This window comes from Castor canadensis, chromosome 2 (genome assembly GCF_047511655.1).
Source record: "Castor canadensis chromosome 2, mCasCan1.hap1v2, whole genome shotgun sequence".
NCBI classification, from domain to species: Eukaryota; Metazoa; Chordata; class Mammalia; order Rodentia; family Castoridae; genus Castor; species Castor canadensis.
This window is the reverse complement of record NC_133387.1, coordinates 67,578,630-67,604,349: the sequence shown is the minus strand read 5'-3', so window position 1 is coordinate 67,604,349 and position 25,720 is coordinate 67,578,630. Positions and strand designations below refer to the sequence as shown.

The 25,720-nt window shown below is 38.6% G+C and overlaps 1 pseudogene; it reads left to right on the top strand.

Moving 5' to 3' along the window:
* The window catches only part of LOC109701060 (histone-lysine N-methyltransferase 2B pseudogene), a 32,264-nt pseudogene extending 12,674 nt beyond the window's left edge, over positions 1–19,590 (top strand).
* Positions 19,591–25,720: the final 6,130 nt, after the last annotated feature.

Sequence of the window (25,720 nt, the reverse complement as noted above, 5' to 3'; positions counted from 1 at the left end):
AAGCATTGCCTATGTCAGTAGGAAGAGTCTTTCATCTGTCTCAGAAAAGACAAAAATGATCACAGAAATAGGGAGAGTATGAAATCCCCACATGGCAGAGTGATCAGACTTAACCAAAGTCTCATTAATACCTCAAACCTCTAAGCAAAGAGCTTATATAATTTTTGTGTGATACTTCAGTCTTTTTAGTCAAAATTTAAAAACTTTATGAAATAATCTAAGCACTGTGAAGGCCAAAATCATTCTCCTGTGATATTGCATAAGGTAAATTTTGATCAAAAGTCTTTGCTTCTTCAGAGTTTGGCCTCTCTGGAGCCTGGCTCTAGCTTTTTTCTGCCAATCCATCAAATTTTACAATTCCAACCCAGGCTCAAATACAACCATGGGTTGCCACCTTGGGGGAAGGAAATTTCATTTTGCAAACTTTGTGACTGAGTAGATAAAGTATTATAGTGGACAGTAGGCAACCCAGGGAGAGAACAGAGGTGGCTATAAGAAGGCAGATGTGCTTTATAACTAAGAACCCTCCAGAAAGAGAGGAAGGTTAGAAATAGACATGACAAGAATTGTATAAATATGAAGATTAGAGATGAGGAGATATGGGCATGGCCACCAACTTCTGAAATGTTAAGATGAAGTAGGCAGCTCTGAAAGCTTAGGAACTGAAAATTGAGCCAGGTATGGTAGCTCAATTAATCCAGGTGCTCAGTAGGCTGCAGTAGGAGGATTGTGAGTTTGAGGACAGCCTGGGCTACATAGTGGGATCCTGTCTCAAAACAAAACAAAATGAAACAAGATGCTAAAATTGATTAACTTAAAAACTTTTTCTTTGGTTTTACAGACAAAACTAGCTGCTATGTGGAGAGGAAGCTCAAACAGCATTTTGGCGAGGACCATAAGGGCAAGAACGGAGGTCTTATATGAACAGCTAACACTAACTTACTAGCCATGTGACTAGGCCACATCTGAAGCAATACTTAAAGTTTTCACAGAAACTTTAAGAAAAATAAATGTTTATGTTGCTTTTAGTCACTGCATTTTAATTTCTTATATAGCAATGGATAAAGACACTGCATTACCAGGGCACAGCTAGTGATGAGTGAAAACTCACCACCATCATCAATGCAGTAGAGTTAATAAATAAGAGACAATGAAGGCAGTTCAAGACTTGAAGGGTCTGAGGGTAAGTTTAAGGATGTTTGGGTTCTATGAGTCACTGTACAGGAGAGAACTGAATGCTAGAGCTGAATCTTTTTCTCTGAACACAGGGGAGTACAATATATGATATCTTTGTTTCTTTCTAGGAAGCAAAGCTAATGTCAGAAAAATAAGAAGGGAAGCAGGAATTCAAAATAATAAATCTGCCCAGGCATAATAGATGCTCTTGATGACCACTCAGATGCCCTCTACTAGACCAATGCACCAATTCCCCACCTGTTTTGCCCTTCTTCAGAGAATTGCTGGGAGGTAACTTTTTCAGAGAAGTGGCTGGGAGGTCACTTTTTCCCCTAGGGCAAACTGCAGCCATTAATTGACTAATACAGGGATAGAAAAAAACTCCTGTTTCCTCAATAGTTGACAATTCCTTGGTACCGTTTTTTGCTCCAGAGCTCCCCATTGGATCAGACTGAGGCTAGATTTCCACTGAGACCAGATCTTGCTCGCTTCTTCCTCTGAGCTATCTATGTCCCTCATTCCCTTACAGAATTCACTTAAAATTACTCCCTCAGCAAGAATCCCTGATGCGGGCCCTGCTATTTGCATACCCAACCTAAGACAGCATGTTTGAAGAAAACAATATATACTTAGAACAATCATACTACACTTTTCAGAAACTATGAGTGCCTTGGGTATGATGCAGAGGTAAGAACCCCAACAAGAACTGACTTGTGCCGTGGATATTAAATATGTAGACCATCTTAATACTAAGAGGTAAATGTAACAAAAATCAAGAGATCTGGAGGCAAGTCATAAATCCATGACAATTATAATGGGAAAAAGGAGATATACAGGTGACTATCTCCTAATTTTCAAAGCTATTTTCAGAAGAACTACCAAAGTCCATTTTCAGACAAAATATGGATCTGTTTGTAATCACTAGCCTAACCCCATGAGTAATTTTATAGTTTTAATTTGTATACAAGTGCTATCCATAGTTGTTTAAAAGCATTGGACCAAATGGTTTAATTAATTAAATACTATGACCTACATTTGATGCTTCCATCTTAGAAGAAAATATGAACAAAATTATGTTTATGACATAGGGTCACCAAAGACTTCTCAGAAAGATTTAATGTAAAGATTAAAATGAATCTAAGAAACTCAGACATCTGGGGAATATCCATTCCTGGAATAAAAATACAACAAATTTGTGAAATAACTTATGAATCCTCTGCCTGAGCCACTTTCCAAAGAAAAAAGAATCAATATAAGAAGGGATTTTTACTTTTCTAGAAAGGAGTTTTGGAGATATACCTGTATTAATTTTAACTCTGATAGTTTTGTTTTGACTGACAAGCCATCATCTATTCATAATCTTTCTGCTGATGATTTTTTTCAACTAGGTGGGAATTCCTGCCATTATCATTCTCAAGATACAACAAATGGAGTGGATTGCCTCAAATCCCAGGATTGGTCCACTGAATTCCTCCTCCCATCATCCCCTGCTGACAACTGTGCTGTCAACCAGGGAAACTGGACCCAGACATAAAGGAAATGGTTCTTTCAGCTGATAATCTACATGCACAGCCATCACTGCCATTCCTACCATGTACCCATCATCCTGTACTTATTAAGCAGGTATAACTTCAGCTATACAGCAACACTGGAGAGAGGCAGATTTAATCACACTCACTTTCCCCAAGTCCAGCACCTTGCTAGGAACAACCTGATCCTAACCATTTATTATTAGTTGTTTTATATTTTGCTTTTGGAAAGATCACTTGAGTCTATAACAGCCACCAACTCTCTGTGTCCTGGGCTTCTCATCTCTCTTTGCCTCAGTTTCCTTGTCTACAAAGGAAAGAGATTTATTTTGATCAGTGTGTCTCCCTCAAGAAATACTGTTTCAGAGAGATAACTCTTATTTAAAATCACTTGATTATATAAAGCAGGGATCACTACAAACTATAACCCTCACTTAGAGGATGCCCAATATATTGAGCATAATAAAGGTTTTCTCTAATAAATAAATGTGTTTGACACTGTGTATACCAAAATAATTAGTGCCACAGAAATTTTGGGGGCAAAATAGTTACTAAAATTTTTTGCAATCTGCCTTTGGTGGCCCCTGAACTGAAGGAGCCTCTACACTTCATGGGTCAATAATTGTAGTTGACCAGATCAAATACCAGCCTTGGGAGGCTAGTTTTTAGATGAGATTAACATTTAAACCAGTAGGGTTTGAGTAAAGCTGATTACCTTCCATTATCTGATTGGGTCTCATTCAATCAATTGAAAGTGTGAAGAGCAAAATCTGAGGTTTCCTAAAGAAGAAAGGACTTGACCTCAACCTCAAAACTAAAATGTAAGCACCTTGCCTGAGTTTCTACCCTGTGGATTTTGGACTTGGAGTTTCAACATCAACTCTTACCTGAATTTCTAATCTATTAACCTATCCTATGGATTTGGGATTGCTATGAATTGCTACTCTCTCTCTCTCTCTCTGTGTGTGTGTGTGTGTGTGTGTGTGTGTGTGTGTGTGTGTATGTGTTGGGGAAGTTGTTGGGGAAGTGTGGGTGTCCATCTCTCTGTCACTCTCTCTTTCTCTCTCTCTCTCTCTCGTGTGTGTGTGTGTGTGTGTGTGTGTTTAGGATATGTACACATATAGATTTGTTTATATATCTTAGTGGGTCTCTGAAGAAACCTAATATACTGGTATTTCATTGAGATTAGACAAAATAACCATACAAAGTACACAATTCTCCATTCTCTGCTTTTTGTCATCTCATGAAATCCAAACCCTCTTAAAAATGACTCATAAAAGAAATAAAGAAGCAAGATAATCAGTCCCCATTCCTCCTCTTGACCACTTAGGGCCTTGATGTGCCACCAATAGAAGTAGAAGTGTGGTGTCCTGCTCATCTGAGGCAATAGCTTGCTGAACTAACTTTTGGTGGTCCTTTCAAGTTCTGAAAGCTATGGTTTTCTGACTTAATGGCTAGTGAATTATTAAATTTAGATAGTTTCTTGACAGCAAATCTCTTAATAATTCCGCCATGGCCAGGTTTGTTTAAAAGAGAGCATGTCATTGTAACCCAAGATCCTAGCACAGTTTCTGGTTCAAAATGGCCCTGCATGAATGCCTTTCATCTACAAAAGCTACTTGATGTGATCTTGGTTTTGTATATTGTGTAGCTAACTTTGGAATCCCAAGAACACTATTCTTATGGCATAGATACCCCATCAAAATAGTGCCTTGAAAGAAGCAATAACCACAAATAAAATGGAAACTTTTACAATGTCTATTGTCAGCAAATTTTTATCTTCTCAAATACTCACTTTTCTCATCTATAAATTACTGATAATAAAAGTATCTATTCTTTTGGGTTGCTATACATATTAAATGGAATAATGAATATAAAATTTTTACCATAATGCTTAGCATGATAGAAGTGCTCAATAGTTCCTAGCAATTATGAACAAAACAGATAACACTTTTTAAAGTATCATTATAGATACTTTAAAGTAAAGCAATGTAATAACTTTAAAGTAAAGCAATGTAATAACAAGTATCTATGTATAAATCTCAGTCCAGAAACTCAAGAAAGCATAAAATATAGCTTTATTTTTATATCATTCCTCATAATTTCTTCCTGGCTTACATTCTTCTAGGATAGTGGAAATTTGTTCCCAGTCAATTTGGAATCTCTATTTCCAAAAGATTGTCTTAAGTTCCAGGAGGTGCCGGAGCTAAGGCATTGATTGGGTAGAGTGGTGAAGATGATGGTATATTGTCCTCCAGTTCTTGGTCTCCATGAGTGTCCACCAACATGGATAGTTATGGTCCTTAAGCATGGTCAGGTCAGAACTGAGAATTCCTGTTCTCATGGCCCCTCCATATATAGCCTTCCTCTGTCCTTCTTCCATGGCATAGGAGAACACGGACATCTTTCTACAGCTTTCTTGTCCCTCTGGAACACATAGATCTCATCAAGACTGTCTACAGCAGCCCATCCACTCAGACACACCAATTTCACATTTTTTCTGGGCGTTTTGTTGCCATTCAGTGCTCTTATTGGCAAATAGTTTCTTCTTCTCCTGGATCCCCAGTTGGGGGGAGTGTGAAAAGGAGCATGGCAGGGATTCCTGCTTAACTTTGATATATTTCCTTCAAACATTCTTAACAGAATCTCTCTTCTGACTTTAGGAGTCAGAAGACTCAGGAACTTTCCTTTGAATGCTATTAAGGGTTAACTTAAATAAGAGAAGCAGACATACCTTGAAAAAACAAACACAAACTGAAAAATGCTAACATGTCTCCTGTCATAGCAAAGTATTACTGATAGTCTACTATAATTCAACATTTATGAAAGAAAAATGTCAGAGAAATATTTTAGTTAGAAACATGATCTAAGTAAGGTAAGTTTTTTAAAGACTATAAGCTTCTAACTGGCAGAAGGGAGAAACACTGAGGAATCATGCTGGATCCCCAAACCATACCTGATAGGTCTCACAGCTGGTTGTTGTTGTCTTGCCCCATGCATCATTAGACTCTGGTTTGCAAGAAACAAAAAACCAACCTGAAGTACCTGAGGTGTCTCATGGAAGGCAAGGGTGGTAGCAGCTACAGCTGGGGACTAGAATACTGTCAACATCTCTCAGTCCCATCTCTGACCCTTTCTTTTCTTCTTCTCTCATGTCATTTGCCTCCATTTCTTCCGCCACTCTGGTAACAGCAAACATAGCCCAAAGCTCCTGAATTTACATTACTGGCAGGTTTAACCATCTGGAAAGAGACGTACTTGAGTCTCAGTCCAACATCTAAATTCCTTGAAAAGGAATTCTGATGACTCAGATTGGATCTAGCATCTACCCCTGGACTAATAAATTATGGCCTAAGTCTAAACTACATTAGAACTAACAGGATGGCTTCCAAATTAACCACATGGATAAGCAGAAAGAAAGGAGAGTTCCTAAAAGGAAGAAAGAATACACAGAAAAGGATATAGGTGAATTTTGGACATGCAAAATAATGGAATCCAGTCAACAACCTGCCCTCAAACCAACTCAGTGATTTTCCTCCATCCCTGGTGAGGACAAGGGATGAGAATAAATGTAGAATAGAAAAATCTCTTCACAAAAACTTTTAAGAGCCCTGAATAACTTTTGGTAGTGGATTTTTAAAAAAAAAATTCAACACTTTTCAGATTACAGAGAAGAGAGAAACAGTAAGGACACAAATCCCACTAATTGGAATGAAAGGTGAGATTAAATATTTCATCTCTTGGTATCAAGACAGATAAACCTTCTGTCAGAGTAACTTTGAAGCTTGCTAACTGTGTTGTCTGGAGATGGTGACAGAGAGTAAGTCTGTTGATGGGAGCTCAAAACAGAAAACCATAAAAGGAAGATAAGACTAAGTCGCTAGCAACATTCCACCCTCCCCAAAAGACAACCTTAGTCATAGACCCATTCTTAGTAAATTGGACATGATTTGAGATTTAATTGTTCATGATTACACAAAAGATTAAGAAAGGATAGACAAGAAATTGATAATGCAAAAACTGGATGTCCAGAGTCCAGTGATGAGAGAAAGACTTTACATTGTATACCCATTTATACTTATTTTTAAATATTTGATTTATACAGTACTCAATAAAAAATAAAAGTAGTTAAAGCAATTTAAAATGATAAAATCAGGAATAGAGAGCTGGAAACAAAAATGAATTGGAACAAGTTACTGGCCAGGTTTTAAGGATATAAATTTTATAATAGAAAGGGGCTTATTTCAAAAATGTGGCATCTGGATATGAGAAAGTTGAAATATAAAATAGTCCAAATTTATGTTCACAGAAACACTTTCAATGGGCATATTAACAGTAGAGTCTGCATTTCTCTTTTTAATGAAGAACACATAAAAGGGGAAAATCACCCTTATGCTGACTCATGACATCCTCCAAGCTTCCCTACCTGCCCAGGTATGTGGTGGCTAGAAGGGTTCCTCTACCTCCATCCACATATAGAGAACCACTTTTGCACATCTGTGCTTATAGAAAGGCCACCATCTCTCTCCAGACACAAGCACACACAGTACAGAAGCTAATATTTATCACCAGTTTTTTGTGGCTAGACACTATACTATATACGAGAACACACAGGTAAAGAAAATGCAAGTCTTTCCCTAAGAAGGTCATGCTCTGTCAAAGTACATGGTAAGTACATACATGATGGTGTGATGATGCCAAAACCTATTTACTCATACTATTTGCTTGTTTCAAATACTTATTCAAAAGCAAATGCCTTGGAAATAACCAAAATTTAATCATGTCCTTACAAAGAAATCTATTCCTCATTACCACTAATTTCAAAATGAGAGCAACTTTCATAAGCATAGTTCATTCTTTGGGGATTTTTTTTACGATGTAAAAAACCTAAGACTTGCTTCCATTTCAGAAGGACAAAACTGACTGTTCCTCTTTAATTTTCCCTGATTTTTCTTCTATAGTTGATATATTGTAAGAACTTTTGTAAATGTCACAATGTACCCTCACCCAGCACAACAATAAAAAGAAAAATAGCTCAAAGAAAAGTATCAATCCTAATTATATTTGTTTTTTGTATTTGGCTCTTTCAGATGATCTTTCCTCTCATGTGAGCTTATTACAGCCTTTCTCTTTCCATAGAGTAATTAAATAAAAGAATATTCAATTCATTAATTTATTAAATTTCTCAGGGGGAGGAGAATAATGTCTGCCTTCAAATTTACAAAATATTCTTACTGAGAATGAAAGTTATCACACAAGACACAGAAGACTGTGACTAATAGTTGCAGCTATAAAGAAGTAGTTTCTCTCATAGCATAAGAACAAATTTTCTAATGATTTGATCTGCTTAGGATTGACATGAGCTGCCTTGAAAAGTGTCAAGTTCTTCTTAGCACCCATAGAAGGGACTGGATAGCCACTTCTCAGGAATATGAGAAAGGAGGGTCAAGACTCAGAGGATGGCCAGAGTAGGACTAGCTATGTGATTGGTGGGCCTGGTGCAAAATAAAAATGAGGGACCCATTGTCCAAAAATGGACAAGAGGATGACAGAAGAGCATTAAACTAAGTGTGAGACACCTCAGAGAACAGGGCCTCATGTGACAGCACAGGTAACATGCTCATGAACCTGGCCCTGGGTCAAAGCATTGACTGTGAACTCAAAGGAGGGTATAGATCCTTTCCAAAACTAAAAGGATATGAAATTTATGCCATCATCAACTTTCCTGGATACTGAATTTAGAATAAGACAGAGTAATATGCCCAAGAGTTTTAAATCTGGACTTGGAGACCATATGGGTCCCCAATTTTGAGCCTCTCATATGAAAATATTTTGTACCTATGAACTTTGATCTGATTGTGAAAGAACTTTGACAACCTCCCCCAGAAAGTCAAGAACCTCTAATCCAACTCTCATTTTGCCCATGATGGAAATTGAGGTTTTAGAGGAGGCACAAACTATGACAAAGTTCAAAAGCTAGTTCCTTTGTATTGTTTTAAACTTTAAATATAAAAAATTTTCAATTCAATTGCCATTGCATCACCAAAGAATTTTAAGCCTTGGCCTTATTCATTTTATCATTCTATTTTAATGTTCCTCTGTAATCTGATTTATATTTTATATGAGTATATGACATTGGTTATCACATTGTATCTTTAATTTTATGGTGTTAACTTCCAAAATATTTATATTGACTTCTCAAAAATATTAAGGATACATTTTAGGAACTTAGTGTCAACAGTGTGGTGTAGTGATGAGATTAATCAAGTAAAACTCTGGTCAGAAATTTTGAACCAAGAGTAGAGGCTGGAGCCATTTCCATCCTCTCTTACTGTTCAAGCAGGACAAAAATAAAATGAGTTAAATAAAACTATAATCAGAAATATCAACATATGTAGAAACAGCAACAGATTCATGACATAAATGTTAGTTTTTACATGTTGCTTATCTAACTTTGGGATTTTTTGCCCTTAAAACTCAACATAAGACTCAGGTAATTATTTCCCCCACTCACTTTCCTTTTTTGATTTCTCCTCACTAACATTTTCCTGGCGTGGCCAAAGAATTATTTCTGGTTCACACTGTTTTCCTTAGGATCCCTTAGCCCATTCAGGTCTTCAGTGTAGTCTTTTGACAAACTTCTCACTTAATCTATTATGAATACTCCATAACATGTGACCAGTTGTATATAAAAGAATACTCAATTCATTAATTAATTAAATTTCTCAGGGGGAGGAGAATAATGTCTGTCTTCAAATTTGCAAAATATTCTTACCGAGAAAGTTATCATACAAGACACAGAAGACTGTGACTAATAGTTGCAGCTATAAAGAGGTAGTTTCCCTCACTGCGTAAGAAAAGATATCTTAGAATTAAGCAGAAAAATTTAGCACTTAAAAAAAGATATCATTATATTATTTTGCATATTTATTCAGTGATATCATTCTGTTAAACAAGGGGGGGAAGCAAAGAAAAAGCAATATAGGATAAAAGAAAAGATTGAACTAACTCAGTAATTCAATTGCTTGTAATTCTTATAATCATTTTTTACAAGTTAATGCTTTAATTTGGATCATACAGAAAATGAGAAGCAGAAATGAGCTACTCAATCTTTTCAACCAAATGGGCGGAAGTAATTACAGAACCAGGAAAATGGAACAAAAAGGTTGAGGGAAAATGAACACATAGCAAAAACAACTGGTGACATGAAAAACATGAAGAAAAGTGGAAAAAGAGAAAGGAGAAAATGACAAGCTTGTTCTAGGAAGTTGGAGTCAGAATGAGAATTTAGGTAAGAGAATGCTGACTCTAAGGCAAAATTACTGACTCAAGATTAGGGAAAGACCGTTGGGAAATGGTTCCAATTCTATTTTTGAGAAAGCAAACAGAGATTGGAGAAAAGGCAGGAAAGAACTGAGTCACAAGTTTAAGGAACTGTATGAGAAGAGAAAGACATTTTGGAGAAAAAGGAACCAAAGATAAAGAATAGCATCATCCAACATGAGGAAACAGATTGATTTGGAAGGCTTAGCTGTGGGGATTATTGAAAGTTAAAACATTTTTTCATCAGCCCCTAATTCTCAAGTCTGAATGCCTTCTCAGAAAGTCCACCATAAGCAGCTTTTTCCCCATTACAGTGAGGCAGTAATGGGAGGGAGACTGAGCCCTGCCCACAAGAGCTCCAGGCTGGGGCTGAGTGGAGACAGATTTAGCTGCTCTGGTCACCAAATTAGAAGAGAGGAGCTTTGTAGCTCATTCTTCATTTCTAAATGCACTGATACTGGCTTTGGAGATGGATTTCTGTTTGTTCACTTAAGCCCAAGGAAATATGCTTGCATTTGGGAGCCATTCTGTAGCTAAAGAACAAACACCAGAACGATCTTCGCACAGATGAGCGCACTATGAGAAGCCGTGGCAATGGGGGCTGAGACCGGCCAGGGAAGAGGAGGTACTTAGCTCTCATTGCATGCTCTCGGGGACTGCAGCCATCACTGAGTGGAATTGAAAGTGTTACCTCGTTCTCTTTCTCTTCACCTTAGGGTACTGACAGATACTCTCAGAAGGTGTAATTGAAGAGAAATTAATAAGGACTGTTGCAAAAGTGTGAGCAGGATGAAGGGAAACCACCAGAATAATGCATGCAATTCAACCCATGTTTGACAACCTGTGGGCTGAAAGTGACAACAGAAAAAGAAGTTATCAGGATTTCCAGGAAGAGCTGTGGCTGAAGGGATGAGCTACCCTCCAGGAGATGTAATCTTTTGTAGAGAAGAAGCAAAATCATGGCCTGATGTGTCGTTCTTCTCTGTAGTGCCAACATCATAGCCCCTGTGCCACTCAAAGAACATTCTGAAGCCAAGATCAAATGCAGTCTTCTGTCTTCCTCCCCACTGATTATTGAACATTATGACACATTTTAGATTACATTTTTGGATTCTGATTTCCTTGTTTAGCTTTGTGTTTTTCCTAATATTTCTGGTTGCTCTAATTTTTCTTATGAGAAGAAATACTTCTTTTCTTTTCCATGTTATAATGGATTCCAGCTTCTTACTCATGCTAGCTATTACATGGAATTCATTCAATTTTTCGCCTTGAAGAACACTGACTTTTGTTTTTTAATTTGGATTTATTGCCTTCTGAGTCTGCTTAATAAATGTCATTCTAAGATTTACTTTGTAAAAAATGATTGTAAAGAATTATAAGCAACTGAATTAGTGAGTTAGTTCAATCTTTTCTTTTAACCTATATTGTCTTTTTCATTGTTTTCCCCCTCGTTTAACAGAATGATATTACTGAGTAAATATGCAAAATGATACAATGATATCTTTTTTTAAGTGCGAAATTTTTCAACTTAATTCTAGGATAACTTTTCTAATCCATGTAGAACAAGCCCTTGTGTTTCGAGATGACTGATAAAAGATGAGATGCCAGTATCTTTGGTTGCAAATTGGCTCATCTGTAAACGTAATATATTCTGGAAACCATGCCTTTAATCACCTTGAAGTAAGAGAAAGCCTTGAATGTCATGAATACTATTCCAACTGCTGCTTGTGCTTGTTGTTTTTCACCATTTGAGCCTATGCGGAAAGCTGCTTACAGGCTACCAGAGAAGTACTGGTAAGAGCCAGATGAGCCAGTATCATTGATGAAAAGTGGAACTACCTGTACCTCATCTTCCCCACTTAACTGCATTCTGAACCAGACTTCAGCCCAAACACGGAATCCCACAAAGAGAGCTAGGGGAGATGTAAAACAACAAAGAGTCCTTGACCAGAAGGACTTCATCCCCTAAAAAGCACATGGCACAAATGTATTTCAAAAAGAAAAAGGCTGTGTGCATAATGCTGATACAATGATGTCAAGAGGAACAAATGACCTAAATGGTCCTGCTCCATTTTATTTTCATTGACTTAGCCAAAAACAATAAACAAAAAGCAGGCCTCAACACACACCCACCTGAACATGGTTTAAGAAGATACAACTTTTCTGAGCAGAGAAGACATTGAGAATGTGAGAAGGAAGAATGAACTCTCTTGGAGAGAGTTCACCAGGTCTCATCAAAGCATTGGAAGAGCTAGTTTAAAAATGTTTACAAGTTCTTACTCTAGGCATAGCATTGTACTAGGAGCTTTGTGACAAATGAAAAATAAAGGGGACTGCCGGATCACAGTCAGCCAGTTCTCCCCTTTCAAAATGCTTATACTTAGCCAGCAAAGGGCTGCTGGACAAAATCGTGCAGCAAGGACATTAATACCACTACAAATTTATGTTTTTTTACTTTTCCTGGACCTTTAATACAGCTCCAAATTCACTATGCTCCTTTGGTCATCTTCCTCCCCTGTGCTCCACATCTATTTCCAACCTTCTTTCTCCTGGCGTCTGTTCTCTTCCCACTCTCAGCAGATGACATTCAGGTAGACTGAAGACAGTGGGTCTGGAACTTTTTCCACTTCCTGAACCCCAGCTCCAAACGTGACTTTGCCTGCAACAGCTCGCTGGTCTCCCTGGCACCTACAACGCAGGGGACCCTCTCCCCTCTAAGGCTCATGCGATCCGGCGCCCTCCTCTCTGTTTAGGAACTTCAGGTTTTTATTATTTGTTTTCTATCCATACTCTTTAACTAGAGTCTTACATATTCAGTTTTCTCCCATTAAAAATAAAGACCAAAAGCAAGAAAAGAAGAACACTTAAAGTGTACTTCCTTTCTAGTGACTCCCTTTACCACCAGCTCATCTAGAATAAACAAGTCCGCCATGGTGTTTCACTGCTCAAAGGCAGCCAAGCCGAGACAAGGGGAAGGAAGACTGCTTCTCCTAGCTGCTCTCCCTGTTTCTTGGGAAGGATTGGGGAACATTTAAAACTACGCCACCCTGTCTTCTTCCTCCAGAGCATTGTTTAGCAGCAGGTTTTTTTAATGTTTTTTTTTTTTCTTCACGGTACTGGGGATTGAACTCAGAGCCTTGCTCTTACTTGGCAAGTGTTCTGCCACTTGAGCCAAACCCCCAGTCTTTTTTCTGTTAGTTTGTTTTTCAGAAGCTTTTGCCTGGGTCTGCCTTGGATCTTGATCCTCCTATCTCTGCCTCCCAAGTAGCTGGGATTATAGGAATTTACCACTGCACTTGGCCAGACTTTTTAATGCCTTTTAAGTTTCTTCTTTGGTTTTTATCTGCTGATTATATACTTCTCTTTAAAAGTTTTATCATGTATATCTTCCAACAAGATGATTCATTTCATAGAGATATTGGCATCTCTAAAAGTTCAAATAAATCTCCCTCATCTCAAGAATTATCTCCCTTCCTAATGTGGTTCATTGGTTGTTTCTCTTTATCATAATCAGACTTCTCTTTCTCTGTTCTTTTCAAAGAAACACCTTTTACTACTGCTGAGTAAGTCATATATCCTATTTAATACATTTTACTTATAATACTTCATTTGTTACTTTTTTCTCTTTCCAGTTTCTTGAATTAATTTGTTTTTAATCTTTCTTATTTTTAAACATATTAAGTTGATGCACTATACCCTGAGTTCTATTTTAGCTATATTACTTAAGTTTTAAATAATTGTTTCTCATTTTTAGTTTATTTTAAAAGTTTAGAATTTTATTTTTTATTTCTGAATATCTTGAGTGTTGTTCAGAATCATTGTAATTTTATTCTCTTGCTAATTTTTAATTTTATTTAAGTGAAATCAGAGAATCAAGACTGTATGATTTCTGCTTTTAAGAATTTCTCAGAATTTGAGGTATTTCTCTTTGACTTGATTTATGTTCAGTTTTTATAACTATTTCATGGATGTTGGAAAGCAATGTGTATGCTTTTTTTTAGGGGGATTTATATCAGATCAATTTTGTAAATTATATTATTCAAATTCTTTACATTCTTTCTTAAATCCTATTTACTTGACCTCTCAGCCACAGTAAGTATATGTTAAGTCTCCCATTTATGTTTATACAATTGTCAATTTCTTTTTGCATTAATAACATTTTCAATGTTATACTTTAAAAGTTATGCTAGGTTAAAGGTTTTGATTATCCTTTTCTCATCAATATAAAATATTTCATCAATATAAAATATTTCCCTTTTTCCATTTAATTTTTCATCTTAAATTCTATTGCATGTGGAATTAATGTCACCGTATTTGCTTTTTTTGTTAGCATTTATCTTAGATATCTTGTTTTTCAAACTTTATTTCAATTGTTCTGGGCCATTTTGTTTTAGATGTCTGTTATAAAAAATATATGACTAGACACAAACACACACATGCACACACACAATAAAAAAAAGACTAGATTTTTTAAAAAATAGAAGTTTTTTTTTCTGTCCATTAGTAGAGAAACTTAATCCATCATATTATTGGTTCACATTCTGACATGTCCGTCTCATATTTCTTAGCTACTGTTCTTTCTTGTTGACTTTTTTCTTCTCTATGAAGATCAAGAGAAAATCCAAAAATTTCCCAGAGCAAAAATATACACTACTTACAAAAGAATAAGAAGTAAAATGCTGCTGGAGGCATGGCTCAAGTGGTAGAGTGCTTACCTAGCAAGCGTGAGTCCCTGAGTTCAAATCTCAGTACACACACACACACACACACACACACACACACACACACACACAGTATAAAGTAAGAAGCAGAATGTCAATGGATTTTGCCTTGACCATGCAGGACACTAGAAGACAATGGAGCAGATCTCTAGTTTTGGGGAGAAATTATTTTTAAAGTAAAATTTAGTGCTCAACCAAACTGCTGTGCAATCTGGAGTGGGGCAAAGGTCTCATCAGATCCTGCTCTTAGTACTGACTTTCACATTCCTGCCCACTCGTGCTCCTTGTGTTTGTGGATGAGTTTGGAGCACATGTCAGCAAACTATCCTCTATGGGCCAACTCTAAATAAAGTTAGCTGGGAACACTGCCACATTTGTGCATTTGCATATTCATGGCTGCTCCTCCATCCAAGGCAGAGTGGTAAGACTAGGGGAGGAAAGAGAGGCCCCTGGGGTGCAGTACGCAGAGTCTCCTTTTTCCGGCTGACCTTAAGGCTGACTTACACTTGATGACCTGAACATGAGGAATGCCTTAAATTTTGCTTACTTGCCAATTCTCTAACCTTACTCTGCCTAAATATTTACTATGGGGCCTTTAAATAGAAATTGTTCCCCAGCACCTGGCTAGGATGTATGTCTGAAATTATTTGTATTTCTAGGATATTTCTCTTGTGCATATTTTCGTACATTCTGTTCTTTCAGTCTGCTCAGAAAAGCCTTTTCTTTTGTGATTCTTTTTTTAGGGGGAGAGGGCAACACTGGGGATTGAATGCAGGGCCTCACATTTACTGAGCAAGCACTTTACCACTTGAGCCACACCTTTAGCTCAAAGTTCATGAAACTTTTTTTCATTGTACTTTAAATGCATCTTTCTAGGTATTTTTAGAAAGGAGAGGAAGTGGAACTGTTTTTTAAAGAGATCTAATGACAATTTAGTCTAATATAAACAACTATTCTTCTTCTGTTCAATTTTTCTCCTTCATTTTTCTTATAGAACCTATAATTGGGAAATTTTACCTTTTCAGAATAAATCTGACAGCACCACAGAGGACATGGCATAGAGTTCCCAACTACCTAGTGTCTACTTCCTAAAAGGTTCATAAATATGTCACTAGAAATTTTATTCATATTGATTTTTCCTTCTGAGACCTTTATATTTATTGCCTGTGGCACAGAATTAATATCTTTCTTTATCTTTTGTTGGCTGCCTTGGCCAGTAAAGCTCTTACTGACTTGTTATTTACCATCTACTGTGTGCCAAGCTTTGTGCGAGGGGCTGGGGCTACAGTGATAATGAGGAAATAGACCCTGCTCCTGCTGTCCAGGAGAGAACAGTCTAGAAAGGAAATGGAGATGAATCAAGTATTGAATTACAAGCCAGTACAGGAGGCCCAAGTCTGTAATCCTACCCACTTGCGAGGTTGAGATCAGGAGGATCATGGTTAGAGACCAGCCCAGGCCAAAAATGTATATATACATACATATGTATATGCGTGTGTGTTAATGTTGAATTACAAGCTATGGTGAGTGGTATAAAAGCTACAAGGGGCTGCATTAATATCTAAAAGTGACTTAGACCTGGATTGATAGTTCTAAGACTGCTTCCCTAAGAAAGTGTTGACTTGAAAAACATAGGAGGTTAGGAATTAACTAAGTAAATGTGGGGAGAAGAAAGAAGCATATGGAGAAGAGAAATCACTTAAGCACATGCACTGAAGCAGAAAAGAACATGGCTATTCCAGGAATTGAAAGGAAACCAAAATGCCTGTGTGATCAGCATTATTTAGTGAGAGTGGAGCTAGAGCTTCATTCTGACCAATAAAATGGCAAAGATGACATGATGAACATGAGTACTCATACATGCTTATGTTACATAAGATGACAACCCATTCTGTTAGAAGACTCTGTCTATTGCTGGCTTTGAGAAAACAAGCAAGATATTGGGACAGCCTGCATGACAGGGAGTAAGAGCTGTTGTGAGCCAGACATGGTGGTACACACCTGCAATCACAGCTACTTTGGAGGTGGAAGCAAGAAGATCACAAGTTTGACACCAGACTGGGCAAAAGTAGTATGAGACTCTATCTCAAAAGCAAAATAAAAACAAAAGGCTGAGCATATCTCAAGTGGTAGAGTACTTGCCTACCATGCACAAAGCCCTGGGTCCAATCCCCAGTACCTCAAAAAGCAAACAAAGAAAACAAAGTGGTGCTTGGTTTGGATGCAGTTTGTCCCCCAAAGGTACATGTGTTGGAGGTTTGGTCCTCAGTGTGATAGTGTTAACGTAGTGGGACCTTTACAAGGTTGGGCCTAATGGATCTCATTACTGGTCCCTCGTCTAGCTCTGGTTTCCTCCCTAATTAGTTTGAATAATTTCATTGTGAAGAAAGTTGTGAATTCTTAGTAAATTTCCTGATTCTAGAACATAGCTTTAAAGTCATTCTTACAACTTGAATATTGTTGGCACATGGGGGAATACACACTAGCATATCCAGAATGTGGGAAAAAGAATAAGAAAAAGATCATCTTCTGAAAGTGAAAACAGAAAATAATATACTCATAGCACAAAAAGCTGAAGGGATGGCTTCAAATTTGTTGGTAGACTTGGAAAATGACCAACACTTGTGTCGAGGAGACATGCTGAAATGGTAGGTAAAAGGAAAGATTCCCCTTCTCTAATTGCTTGGTATCTTGCATAGCACATAGAAATGGTACCTGTGGAATTGGTCTGGGTTTATCTGCTACTGTCCAGGAGGAGGATGCCTTGAGTCAAGAAGAACAACAGGACTAACCTTGACAGAAATATCTCTGGAACAAAGAAAGCTAGTTTTCCCATATCTGAATTGCTTAATGGAGATATCTTTTGGGAACATCTAACACTCTCTATGTTTTATTCTGTACCTGCCAAGCAAATTAGAGGTATGCAAACAGGTTTTCAGAAGAAACCTGCTGTACAGATAACAGGATCACACTGTCAAGTCTGATTTATTTCCCTTTCCCTCAAAAGTACTAATCAGTTGGTTGCAGTTTGGTTGGTGTTTCTCAGTTCTCTATAGCTTGATCAGGTTTGAGCAAGCTGATGAAGTTATTTTTGGACCTGCCAAGCTAAGAATTAGCTCAAAGAACATGAAGATGCCCTTACATTTCTTTCTTTTTACAGAAGAATATAGTATCTTTTCTTTCCTTCTGTCCTAATTAGTAATAGGTATTTATTCTCAGAATAGAAAAAATGTCCATAATAAAACCCAACTTTTAATATTTACTCAATGTGGCTGCTTTCTAAAAATATTTTTTATTTTTGTGTATATACCCAATAATAGACAAAAGAAGAAATTTATATACAACAAAAATTTCCTAGATCTTCATTCATTTGAAAAAAAATCATTGGTCTGTTCCTAAAAACTTGACTGTGTAGACTTGGTCAAGAGGCATCCTATGATTGTAGAAGGACAGAGTTGAGGTGAAAAGTGCAAGCAGGAAACAAGGCAGAATGGAGCCAGAGAAATTGAGAGCTACAATGGCTGCTGAAAACAAATGGCCAGGAAATTTCAGACACGGAAGAATGTGTAAGGACACAGATATTCACTAATTATGTGAGCATCTAGGACTCTTTATCCACTTAGATATCAGGTATAGAAAGATGAAATCCAGAAAGTAATAAACAATTCCTTCACAGGAGGGAAGCAGGTAATGTTATAATTATCTAATAGAACCTCAAGCTTACACTGCACAAATTGAACTCCTTATTTGATCCCCTAAATCTCTCGTTCCCTCCAGGAACAGCTCCCTTTGCTGCCACTTCTAGAAGGTGGCTCTTCCAGGGCCGCTGTTGGTTCTTCAGACCTGCTGCTTGAGTTCTAGTGGCACCACTATTCAGATGAGGTCTCTAGCTCTGAGGAATAGCCTCTGTCCCCAGAAGACAAAGAGAAGCAGGTTCCAAACCGGGCTGGACCACACCTGCACTTTGAGATCAGCAGTTGAGGATGGCTTCAATTTGGAGGCAGAGAGCCTGGACGGGGCGTGGAGAACTCTGCAAGAGGCCCAAGGGCATGCGCGGCTCAGGCGCTCTCCTTTAGTGGAATGAGTGGGGCAAGGGTCCTGGGCATCAACCATGATGCTGTCCTCTTCCTGGCAGAACAGCTGCTGGGGGACCAACGCTGCCAGAACTGTAAGTTCTACTACCACCAGCAGGGAGAGGGCCAGAAGGAGCTGCCCCTGATTCCCCACGGTGCTGCCGGCCAAGGTCTATCTCTGGAAATGCACCTTTGACCTCTTCAACTTCCTGGTCTCGCAGCACCAGGTGACCTGTGATGAGGAAGAGGATGAGGTGCAGCCCAGATCAACCAGACGTGCCACCAGCCTGGAGCTGCCCATGCCATGCGCTTTCGCCAACTCAAGAAGACATGCAAAGAAGCTGTGGGCGTCTACAGATCAGCCATCCACGGGCAAGGCCTGTTCTGTAAGTGCAATATCGATGTGGGCGAGATGGTCATTGAGTACTCTGGCATCGTCATTCGCTCTGTGCTGATTGACAAGCAGGAGAAGGTCCTCAACAAGAAAGGGCATTGGGTGCTACATGTTCCACATGGACTCTGATGTGGTGGGTGCCAGATGCATGGCAGGCCAGCCGCATCACCAACCATTCAACCGAGCCCAGCTGCTTCTCTCGTATCATCCACATGGAGGGCCATTATCATCTTTGCCCTGCACTGCATCCTGCATGGCGAGGAGCTCACTTATGACTACAAGTTCCCCATCGAGGATGCCAGCAACAAGCTGCCCTACAATTGCGGTGGGCCCTGCTGTCACTTCAACTGAGGCGGGGATTATGCCCGCTGTCTTGGTGCCCCTAGTCTGTAGCTCCCTGGTCCCTTCTAGAGTGCCTGGCTCCTCCTCTCCTGTTCAGGCTGGAGAAGGTATGTGGGCGCAAGGGCCCTGCCTCCAACCCTCCAGCCCACTCAGCAATCCTTCCCTTCCTTCCCTGGGGACCCAGGATGTAGATACTGTACAAAGGTTTCTAAATCCCTTCTTTTCTATGCACTTTTTTGTGTTGTTTTTGGGGTCCCAGGTGGGAATTCTCCACAATAAAGTCTGTCAAGGTTTGGTGGAAAAAAAAAATCTCTCCTTCCCTAGTTGTGAATTACTCATTTAATGAAACCACCCAATAGACAGAGCCTAAGAGTCATCCCATTCCTCCCTCCAGACAACATTTATGAGTCTCCCCGCACCTGACCACACACATTTTATCTCTCAGTAACCTGTTCATTTTGTTTCCAAATTTCTCAGATCCATCCACTTCTTTCTCTCCTACCATCTTAATCCAAGCCACCATCATCTCCCTTGTGGACTACCATGACCACTGACCTAGTTCCCATGCTTGCTTTCTTACTCCCTGTATTATGACCTACACACAGCAGCCATGTTAATGCAAAATTGAGGAGTAGCTTTAGATAAGCCAATTTAGATCATAGCATAGTCACAAGTTGAAGATGGCAAATCAAGAAGACAGAGAGACCATGGATTCCTAAACCATTATATCATCCCAGTACTGCTTGTTCTCAGAGAAAGAAATTTAAATTGTGTTTAACCCACTGTTTGGGGGAGGAGGGGTGTGGATTGTGGCAGTAGGAGCCAATAAATCTAACCACACCCTAATACACACTTTACAGGAATTATGCACTCTAATGAGGAGCATGGCCTTAAGGCAGAGAAGCCTGTTCCATCTTTCTCTGCCTCCTCTGGAGGCTTTTGCAGATGTGCCACTTCATATCGAAGGGGTAAGTGACCTGTGCATCCCCTGCTGCCAGGCATAGCAAAGTAAGCAGTGGCTCAAGGTGGGATTTCAACAGAGCAAGGCCGATGTATTCAATTTCCGAGGGAATGTGAATTGTCCATTAGGAGGGAAATTGATTCTTAGGTAATATGTATACATTTTCTCTATGAGATTATCTGCACCTTGAAGGCATAGATTCTATCACATCTCTACAGGCTCAACATAGTCTTGAGCATAGTAGATATGTTAGTCAACCTTCCATTGCCATAATGAAATACCTAAGATAACAAGGGGAAAGGTTTATTTTGACTGACCATTTTGGAAGTTTCAGCCCATGGTCAGTTAGCTCCTGGCTTTTGGCCTATGGAAATGCATGGAAAAGGAAACCCTTACCTCATGGCCAGAAGTGAACTAGAGGAAGAAGCTGGAGTCTTAATATCCCCTTCAAGGGCATTCCCCTAGTGTTCCAAAGACCTCCTACTAGGTCCCACCTCTTAAAGGTTTCACCAAACAAGGCCACAAATTGGAGACCAAGCCTTTAGACCACAGACCTTTGAGAGATACTTATCCAAACCATAGCAGTAGGTTAAGTATCAATGTAATCAAATGAAGACCTTTCTGAGATGCATCTCTCCCTTTGGGTCCAGCCTTGAACTTGACCTTCTTCTTCTTCAGTGATAATTATGAGTATTTTCCAGTCAATTACTATTTGTACATTTAATGTTAAATCTCTAGGCAAAATACATTACATTGCTTTGTTTATATACAAGAGAGAACAGTGCTGCATGAAATTAAGTGCTTAATAAATGCCTGCAGATGGTAGTGATAACAATTTATTGAACAGAAAGCTCACATTAATTTTTAAAAGTCTAAACTTAATGCATTGAAGGTATCTAGATTTTACCTAAGAACTGTTATTGACAACATGAGCACCAAAACTGTGTTCGAATAAGTATAACAATATAATAGGCACAGTGATACAAGGTTATAAAGACATGAAATTAGTTCAGTTAAGTGCATGTGAGAATAAGTCACTGTTTTGTGACTTCTCCTCAGAGATACTAACAACTTGGCTCATTTGCTAGCCCACATAAGCACAAACTCTTACGCTAGCCTGCATAAGAAGTAAACATGGTCTTCTGTTGCAGTATAGTGGCAAAAATTGGATGGCAGTAGAAGGACAGGAAAAAGGGAAGGAGTAGGATATTCATCTTTATCTCCTGGTCAGGTTGAGGACTACCTGGAAGGCCACTAGTAGCTCTGTTTGCCTTAGATCGCCTTGGGCTGTTGGAAGAAATTATTAAGGGGCCTTTGAGAGTGATGGAATCATCTGAAATGGTGAAATTATTACTCTCTAACAAAGGAGATGGAGGAGGCCAAATCCAGAGCATATTCCTTCACATGGGTAGAAAATTCCCTCTGAGAAATTTGGGCTCCTCTTAGGTACTGGTATGTGATCATTGTTGTTGTTATTCCTAACCCCCTTCCTTTGTGCTGGAGAAGCTGTCTGCCAATTATAAAGACCAATGTGCCAGCATTCTCACTGTTCCAGCCTCCTTTGCAGCTAAGGTATAGGCATGCATCCAACTCTGGGTAGTAGGGCCCAAAGGCAGTATTCTGGAAACTTCTTAGAAAGGTTTTCACATCAAATAAGAAGAGAGAGATGTACAAAACAAAACCCCTCTTTTCTTTCTTCTTCTTCTTCTGTGTGTTTTGTGTGAGATTATGACACTAAGAGCAATGGCAAGCATCTTGTGGCCACATAGAGATGAATCTTTGCAATACATTGAGGATAACTGATGAGTATAAGGGAAAGAGCTAAGAATCTTGATGTGTTTGAGTTATTGAATCCACCCTATAAAAGTCTATCTCAAGATCTCAAGGCTTTCTGTTGTGGATGAAATCAAACCCCTATTCCTTAAACCACCTTAGATTAGGCTATTGTGTTACTTGTAACAAAAAGCATCCTTGAAAAAGTGAAGAAATACCTTTTTATTAACCACAACAAAAAAAGGATGGTGCCATTCAAATATTCTCTTAGTAAGACTTAGAATGTTGTCCAGAATTCTTCAGGTACATTAGAGTCATAATCACTGGTGGGCCAAGAGACGTAATCAAAACTGTAATTTACAAAGCACACAGCCATAGCTATAGGACATATGACTGCAGTCTAGAAGAGGACACTGGGCATCAGAGCAAAGACCAGTGAAAATGACCTCCAAATCCATGAGTTACCAAAGCATTGAAATTAGTCTTTTAGGGATACTGGCAAGGGAGGATTTGGGATAATCTGAGAGAAGAAGAGAGGACTCTAAATTCTAAATTATTTTGTTTGTTCACTATTTTTTAAATTATCTCACAAAGTTGGTTGACCTGGAGAAATACAGGAAAATTAAGAATGATGATTAATTATGTGAGTGTCTCAAGTATCATAAGTATAGGTCAACAGAACAAAACATTTTAAAAGTGTTGGCAAGGACCATGGGCTTTAATTATATTCATTTTCTTTTTCAGTGCTGGAGAGCAAACCCAGGGCCTTGCACATGCTAGGTAGGTACTCTACCACCAAGCTACACCACCAGCCCAATTATATTGGATTATTTAAATTAAATATGCATGTACAGACATGTTTCTCAGTTTTCAGGGAAGTGCTCATGTTCATTCTTGCTCATTTTGGTTGAATATGAAGAACAGATCGGTTTCCTTTATATGCAGCTTATAGCATGAAATATCTAAGAGGAAGATTTTCATGTGTCCAATCAAGAAATCTGAATTTGCGAGCAGGACACCAGGATTCCTCTTTGCATGAAAAAGCCTCAGCATCCTATTAAAAATGGAGCAAAGTTCTTTGAGATTCAGAGCTGGCTCCTGGGACAGAATGATTAAAACCCCTGGGCAAATTACACAGGCCTCTGGTTAAAAGGTGTTAGAAGTAAATAGAACACTCATCATCAGCAAAGGGCTACCTGGCCTAGGCCCAGGTAGCTACTCCACCTTGTGTGTGTGAGCAGATAAGTCTTTGGGTAGATGGTAACAAGTGGTTTCTTCCTTTGGGACCTACAGCCAATCTCCATGGCAGAAGGAATTGTGAAATAATAGGTTCAGCCTTCCTTTGGAGAAAACATTTTCTTGCCCTGGTTTCATAGAGGGAAACAAGAAGGATAATGTCTAAAAGAGTCAAAGACAACAAACTTTTTTTTTCCTTTTTACTGACACTAGTAGCCAGTATCTGTGAAATATTAACCATTGGATCTGCCAGATTGTATGGCCAAAGCATGGATTCCATATACACTAAAGTGGATAAGATGAGGAAAGAAAGCAGAGATGGGAAGTGGAAACTTCTTTTACTGGAAAAGGAGCGAGAAGTTGTGATAATTGGAACAGAAAGTGGGGTCTAAGAAGAATTTGTTCAGTTTTGCTTTTTTAGATGGCAAAGACTCAAAATATGCTTATATATTAAGGAGGGTCAATAGGAAGGAAATGTTTGAAGATCCAGAGATGATAAGGAATAACTGATGGAAGGGATCTAAAGAGGCCGGGTAAAAGAGTGGGAAGATTAGCCTGGGGCAGTGGCCTAAATACTCAAAAAGCAAAAAAAGATAAGTACCTGAGAACAAGAAGGCTAGGAGACAAGGGAACCTGAAATGTCCCGGTAGACTCAATACAAGATGGTGAAGGCTTGGTCCCTAGTTGGTGACTTTACTTGGGAATTGGTAAAAACTTTAGAAGACTGGGCCTAGCTAGAAGAAGTAGGACACTAGGGGCATGATCTTGGACTATTCCTTGTCCCTCCCCTTCCTCCTCTTTCTCTACTTCCTTGCTGCGATGAAGTGAGGAGCATCCCTTAACCATGCCCTTCCACCATGATGTACTGCATAACTACAGACCCAGAAACATGGAACCAGGTGACCATGGACTGAAGCTTCTGAAACCCTCAACCAAAATGAATTTGTCCTCCTTTTGTTTATCTTGGGTATTTGTCACAGTAATGAAAGTCTGAGTAACACAGTTGGTAAGAAAGGAAAATCAATTCATATGAGCAACTGCTGGACCAGAGGGAAAAGTCTTGAGAGCTCAGGTTAGGTATATTGGGAGGGGACTGAGTGAAACAAAAAGGCAGGATGTACTATCAAAGAACGTCTGCTGCAGTTTAAGATTTCACAAGTGGGGTCTAAAAGAGTGGAGGGAATGAAAACTCGGTAAGAGTTAATTGACATTAATTGAGCCTTAATTGCTCCTCAGAAGTTGTTCCTATATACACATGCAATTCTACATTGAGTTCACAATCAAATGTTGAGTTTACTGAGGTAATGAATTACCTCTGTTGTTCTGTCTCAACCCACTCCAGATCCCAGTCATTCCATAGCTACTTTGTAAAAGAACTGAGGATAATAGAACATTTCTTTTTGAAGTCCCCAGTGCTTTATTTAAAAAATCATTTTATTAGCATGTAATAGTTGTACAGGAGGGTAGATTATGATATTTACATACATGCTTACAATATATCTTAGTAAGATCTCTCCCTTCAACAAGTTTCATTCTTCTATTTTCATATATGCATATGGATACAAAGTACATATACCATATTCACCCTTGTACCACTCCCACTCGTATCCACCCCCAGAAAAGACCTATTTTTCCTTCCTGCCCTTAATTTTTTTTAAGTGTATATTAATAGTCCAAGGGGGTTTTGCCTTGGTACTTCAGTCCTGTATATATTGTGCTTTAATCAAATTAAATCCCCCCCCAGTGTTTCTTTATACAGTACTGCATAGGTATTTATACTTGCCTCTTGAGTCATATTAGGATTGGTACCTTTTTCTGCTTTCTATACAATAGCAGGAATTTTCAGGTTCTATTTTTTGCATTGGAGGTTTATAATATTCAGCAATTTCAAGAACATTCTTTCTCTGAACAGGACAAAATGATGCTCATTGCTCAATCATGCAAACTAAGATGGAAACAATTAACCATGGGAATGGAAACAAGATAACAGGACAGAAGAGAGGGAGATATTTCAAATGGTTTCAAGACCAGGAGGTAACACCAAGAGGTAACTGTTACAATTCACCAATTTTAAATATATAATTCAATGAATGTTCACAAATGTATAGACACTACCCCGTATATCATTTCCATCACCCCAAAAGTTCCTTCATGCCCCTTTCCAATCAGTCTGCTTCTAACCTCAGTTCCTG